The 6,834-nt window shown below is 29.4% G+C and overlaps 1 long non-coding RNA gene across 2 annotated transcripts; it reads right to left on the bottom strand.

Annotated features, from left to right (window-relative positions):
• Positions 1-213: 213 nt before the first annotated feature.
• Positions 214-1,953, bottom strand: LOC111920697 (uncharacterized). 2 transcript variants are annotated; one of them, XR_008226677.1, is made up of 4 exons: positions 1,428-1,953; positions 886-1,006; positions 585-652; positions 214-436 (listed from the first exon to the last, which is right to left on the bottom strand). It is a non-coding gene; the product is annotated as an uncharacterized LOC111920697 (long non-coding RNA). The 2 variants fall into 2 exon arrangements; XR_002859960.2 differs by having other exon boundaries at positions 886-1,953.
• Between the last annotated feature and the right edge of the window lie 4,881 nt (positions 1,954-6,834).

A 6,834-nucleotide genomic window follows, 5' to 3' on the forward strand; every position in this document is an offset into this window, starting at 1 on the left:
CACTTGATTATTAATAACAAAATAATTAATAATAATGTACCAATATTGGATAAACTATGAATCAGATTAATATTAACAAGCTGCCAGAGTTTTCCTCCAAGTGGTCATTCATCTTTAAAAAACCGATACCAAACAAAATAAAAATAAACTACTACATTTATTAAAAAATTTAGATCAGTGTCCATACCTTACTGTTATCGGCAAATAAAAATATAACCACAATGCCTTTTACATGTAATAATAAAATATAACTACTTTGCAATTATGGATAAAAAGGTTTTGATTACTATTTTGGTTAAATAAAATTAAATATGTTGCTATCATGGGTAAAAAAAAAATATAAGTACAATGGTATTAAAGGTAAATGATGATAGACATTGTCCGTAATAGCAATGAACTCATTTCTTCACAACCCACTCAAATTTTGTATGGACACCTGTAACAAACACGAAAAAGAAATATTATAAATCATGAACCTACCTGGGCTTATAGATAAAAGCAATATTATTGTTCAAAATCACAAAATGAAAAGAAAGAAATTACCAATTTATATAGCACTTTAGTCAATAAACATAAATGCATACCTGACCAACAATATTCTATCTCTGTTTCATAAAAGTTGGATGCGTTTGTCTTTTTCCCATCACATATTCTAACAACAAAACCCCAAAGTTATACACACGATTTCACATTTGTCTATGATGCTTTGCAATTACTTTGTTTCACATATTCAAAATCTCAAAAATGTTAATGACATCATTTGTTTATATCATAACATCCTACTTTAAGTCAAAACCAAGAACTTATGTTCAACCATTACCATCTGAAATGCACATCAAATCTAATGCAATAAAAACAGAAAAAACACAATCAATAGATACATACCTCAATTCCCAATATGTTTTACATCAATGGACTTTGTATTGGTACAAATGGTATAGATTACTCAATTGAGTTCTTGGACAAATGACAATTCTACCCTTTTTTGGATGACTAACTTGAGTTCCTGGATAATAAAAGCTCATTGATAACCATAAAAATTATAAGAAATTTTTATTCTCTAGTTTTTTTGAAGAAATTTATTCTCTAACCTTCATCAATGAAATGGATTTCTTCAAAATCAAAAGGCAAAGGGAACAAAATGAGTTCTTCATATCAAGAAAATCATCAGAAAAGGTAATAACAAAGTAGTTGCTATTAGTTGGTAGAAAACTAAACAAATCAACATTCTTCTTTTCTTACTTGTGAATATTTAAACAAAAAATGTCACAATCCTTTCTTAGGCCTATTGTAGGCATTATCAAACAATAACTATCAACATGAAACATAACTTCTACTTATTGACAAATATAAAAGTAATTTAATTTAGTGAAATTATCAAGGGGTATGAAAAATCATGAGACAGAACAGTAGAAAAAGGGACATACATTTTTTTCGTGTAAGATGCACGTTCATCCGTAACCTGGAAACCTCATTAAGGAGGAATTAGCATAAAAACCCTTGTGATCTAGCCCCTCTTAATCTGTCATGACATTTGGAGGTAGGAGTCTACATAGTTCAAGAAGATATCTTTCAGTCATAAATACGAACCTGGGAAACAAAAAAAAATGATTATGGAGAGAGAGCCGACAATTGAGGACTCCCTCACGCAGATGTCATAACAAAAAAAAAAAAGAGAAAAATCACAGATGAGAGATAGATGATGGAGAGATAGTTGATGGTGAGATGAAGATCTTTGATTGAATCCGACACCTAGGTAAACTCATCTCATTCCATTGTCGCTTACATATCAAACTTCTCTCCATTAATAAGAAAATGGAGATTGAGAGAAAGATAGAGAATGAAAGATCTGAAAAAAGGATAGAAAAAAGAAGAAAACACGAAATTTGTCGAGTGACAAACCCATAAAAATAAAGCCCCAAATCGGATTTCTATTGTAATCAGCTTTGGATCTTCAAAATTTGAAATATATATATATATATATATATATATATATATATATATATATATATATATATATATATATATATATATATATATATATATATATATATATATATATAATATTCTAAAATTATATGCTTTTAAAATATTTCAATGTAAAATGTGTTAAAAATATTTTAGAATATCAAAATATTAAATATGTTATATTTTTTTTGAATAACAGAATATTAGATATTTCATTAGAAAAAAGTGGTCTCATGGTCTCATATATATATATATATATATATATATATATATATATATATATATATATATATATATATATATATATATATATATATATATATATATATATATAGTTAGGTTCATTTGAGACAAGTCTAATTTTGTGTGACAACTAGCAAATATAGGTTAAGAAAAGTCTAAATTGTAACCATGTGCAAATGAATTCACTATGTAACCATGTTGCTATAAAGCTTTGAAAACCAAAAAGGACACCATATGTATAAGTGTTGATATATATATATATATATATATATATATATATATATATATATATATATATATATATATATATATATATATATATAAATAAGTATATATGCTTACTTGGAAAGCCATACATGTATGGAACCTTCGAAAAGTCAACAAGGTGGAAACTATCATAAATTACAAAGTGCTTTATGGTTTTTGGCCTAGAAACCCCAAAAACCGAAAACCCAAATTAGGGAAATGGTGTGGACCGAAATCACCCTTTGTGGGTGATTCAAAACCGAAATCTCCTACCTAGGATACCCTAGGCCGAAAACACTCTAGAGCAAACATGTTAGACCGAAATCTCCCATGTCTTGGTAATCTCAAAGGTGAATTCGGTTGTAATAAAGAGAACAATGAAATTTTGATAGAATAACTTAGCCTTACTCCACTTTACCCAGCAAACAACTATCCAACACATTCCCTTATCTTTCAAATAACCATCCAACACTTGAGATTATTCCCTAAATAAACACGAGCACCCTCCATTCCATTTTTCCATTTAAACCATGGCCAGAAGGCCTAACTCCATTCACCATCACTTTCTTTAACTATCCTTCCCTTCTTTCCTCTTCATAAAATTTCTCTCAAGAACAAGAGCTAAAATTCTCCAAGATTATCTCATCAAGCAGTCCTTAGAGTCTTCATAAGGCTTTTCGTAAACCACTAGTGTATCTACACATTATTAAGTTAAATTCATCATTTTTACACATTATTATGTGCTAACATTCTTAGGATAATCACATCTCCAAATAAGCTCATCTACTTCATTCAAAGAACCAGGCTCGAAATCTTCATCTCAACCCTTCAAACTATCCACTAAAAATCCACTCAATGTGAGTTCATACCCCCTCTTTTTTGATATTTTTATGTTTTTAGTGGGGGGGGGGGGGGGGCGGAGTCCAAATTGGTTTATTACATGAACACTTGCTTGTTACTTCTTAAAAGTTTAAGTATAAACCTTTATTTGTTCAAGTTATGAATATCACTATTTTTATACAATATTTGTGATATATTAGTTTTGGATATGCAAAGTCAACAAGAACATAACCCATTATGTGCTACAAATATCATAAGGAAAAGTATGATTTGGAAAGCTACAAAGTTTTTGGAAACTTTCACTAAAAGATAGCTTTTCCAGCAAAAATGGTTACAATATAGTTATTTACTATTTTGATGGGTTACAACCCAAAGATATCATGTTTTGATTAAATATTTTGAAACTAGACAAGATTACAACTTTATATTTACATAAAAGATTATATAAATAGTTTAACGAACATACAAGTCAACCTATAATTGGTATAGTTTGGTAGTCACAAAACCACACTTTCATTTTAGAAGAACCATATAATTATTTAATGGTATATATGAATTGTAATGGAAAATATGAATGGAAATGATGAAGATTACTAAGTGATTCTCTCAATCAATCAAATGATTGCCTCTTTTGCTTATAGTGAATCTAATAAAGATTGTGAAATAGATGTAGCAACTAGAATGAATAATCTAAAGAGGATGATGGAATAAGGAAACATATAAACGAATAGATGGAGATACAATAAAAGATGACTTGTAATGGAAGATATGAATGGAAATGATGAATATTACTAGGTGATTCTCTCAATCAATCAAATGATTGCCTGGGGATTCCCCTCTATTTCTAAGCAACAATGCTCATGAGCCAACACAAATCCTAACAAATATCTCACACCCCTAACACAAATATTCTGCCTTATTAATTACCCTCACACCATAACTGAATCTAGCCACTTTCCACTATTAACCTTTCCACCATTCTAAATGGAACATGTAACAATTTTTGTTTATCTTCTTTTATAAGTATTAGTACCTGGTGCATTAGCACTCGTATCGAATCTCTAACAAGTTTGATGGTTGCTTCTTTGTTGAAGGCATTTAAGAGAAGCAAGCAGGTATGGTTTGGAAAGATTACTAGAAAAACTCGTTTCTTATGTTTTGAAATGAAAGCAAACAAAGTTGAAGATGGAAGATGCTTGATAATATAGAGGTTCTATCATAGAAATTTGTTGCTTGTTCTTGATGATGCCACCCACACGCATGAGCTAAATCACATAATTGGTTTGGTGAAGGAACATGAACAACAATCACAACTGGAGATAATCATTGATTAAATATTGAATCCTCACAAAATAGATGTGATATATATATATATATATATATATATATATATATATATATATATATATATATATATATATTCTTTTCTTACATGAGATGAGGCTATAGCACTCGTTTGAAAGCATGAACCTCAAGAATCCTGACCTATATAGATTGATTGGGGAGTTGATCTTACAAGGTCATTGCCTATTAACTTTCCACAAGAAACATGTTTTTTCTTTCTAGTTTTTATTGATCTTCTAATTAACAGATGATAAGAAGGTAAGTTATAAGTAGTTATATGGATAGGAGCACATGGTTATCTCACCAGTAAATGGTGTCAGTCATTAAGCAACTTGGTTGTCATAGGCAATTAACAATTATATATGGAAAACCCATTTTTTGTTCCAAAAAGTTCAATTGTTAGGAACAAATGTCATGCATGAATTATAAAGTTCAAATCATACATCCTGTATAATTAAGCAACGTGAAATTATAATTTCTATACACTACATAGCCCAAAAATTTTATAGCAGTCCATATCTGGGTAACCGAATAGCGTGCTTATTACATTTTTTCCCCATAATTAATTTTTCCATCTTTATACACTTTTGACCTGTCTGTCATTGTGTACAACAATATCTGCCAAATTTGAGAATGATAATTCTTTAAGAAGGGTGTTCTCCAAGACATAGAACTGCTATTGAAGCTCATGTTATCAATATTGTTGATTTATTACAACTAAGAATGCTACACCTAGCTTCATATGTATTGATTGATTATGAATGAAAGAGTGTTTTTTTATCAAAAGAGCTGCAAAGAAATATGATTTATCCTATAACATGTTATTACCTGATATAGCTGAAAGTAAAGAGTAAGGACTATAAATGCTAAATTTATGCCATAATATATTTAGGGTTGGTCTGTTGATACTGAAGGCCTTGTAGGAAACATAAAAATGGTCTACTATGAATATATATAATGAAAACTACTTCCATAAGAAAAACTAAGTACTAAAGGTGAAGGGGCAAAACTAAAACTTATGAAAAAAAATAACCTAACTTTTAAAATGAAGGAAAAGAAGAGTCGAACCCTCATCACAACCTCGTTACGTAGGTCAACATGCACAATAGTCAAGTGTTTAAGCCATATGAACTACATAAATTATGCCTACATTTTGTATAAAATAATATATATTAAGATATTATATATATATATATATATATATATATATATATATATATATATATATATATATATATATATATAATTTGGTTAAAATCGGGCCTTATTTTTCTCAGGACATGTGCAGCTGCACACTTTGCACACACTTTGGGCCGGCCATTATCTGCAAAATGAGAAAAGTTAAAGTTGCTGATCATAGATGCTTTCTCCTCTTTGTTGTCTTAGCTACTCGCTATTTTTTTTCAATATATTTTGCCGTTAACAAACGAGTAGAATAGTAAAACATCAAACAAATATACAACTTACATTTGATCTAAAGTTTTCATTTTTTATGACCACATATTTGGCATCCTTGATTATAAATTTTAATTTTTTTATTTGTATGTTGATGTTTCCCTTTTTCTTTTCATTACCTTTGGAATTGGCTCAAATTTTCTATAATTAATGTTAATTTCTCTCATAGTTTCGACAAAATACGACCAATGTGATGCTAAAACTAACACAAACCGTACTCAATCAGATGATGATAGAGCATAATAGACACCCATAACATATTATTGTAACTTAAAATAATTAAAATTACTCCTTAATTTCACTCTACAAGTAGGAAATAAATAAATAAAAGATCTCTTATGTTATCTATTTCAGCATGCAATCCAATCAAAATAAAATCCCAATATGCTTTAGCATCTACAATGACATTTTAAGGTGCCCTCTACTTTGCAAATCCCGCCCACGCACCCTTTATTTGTACAATCATTGTTACAAACTTCTGGATTACAATGCGGGCTTTTAAAACTTTTACAACAGTAGTAATCCTTTGGATCTGTGATTTTTGTAATATCTACAGCCATTGGCCCATCAGCGATCTCCAATGTCGAGCTTATCAGTGGTCTCCAACACAATGCTGCAACCAAGGCCAAATAAATACTTTCAAATTACTATAGTCATGCATATATGGCATATATATAATTGATAAGTAGATACACCATAGTAAATTTAATAAAATAGTGTAATTCAAAACTAGAAATG

This window comes from Lactuca sativa, chromosome 9 (assembly GCF_002870075.4).
Source record: "Lactuca sativa cultivar Salinas chromosome 9, Lsat_Salinas_v11, whole genome shotgun sequence".
NCBI lineage: Eukaryota > Viridiplantae > Streptophyta > Magnoliopsida > Asterales > Asteraceae > Lactuca > Lactuca sativa.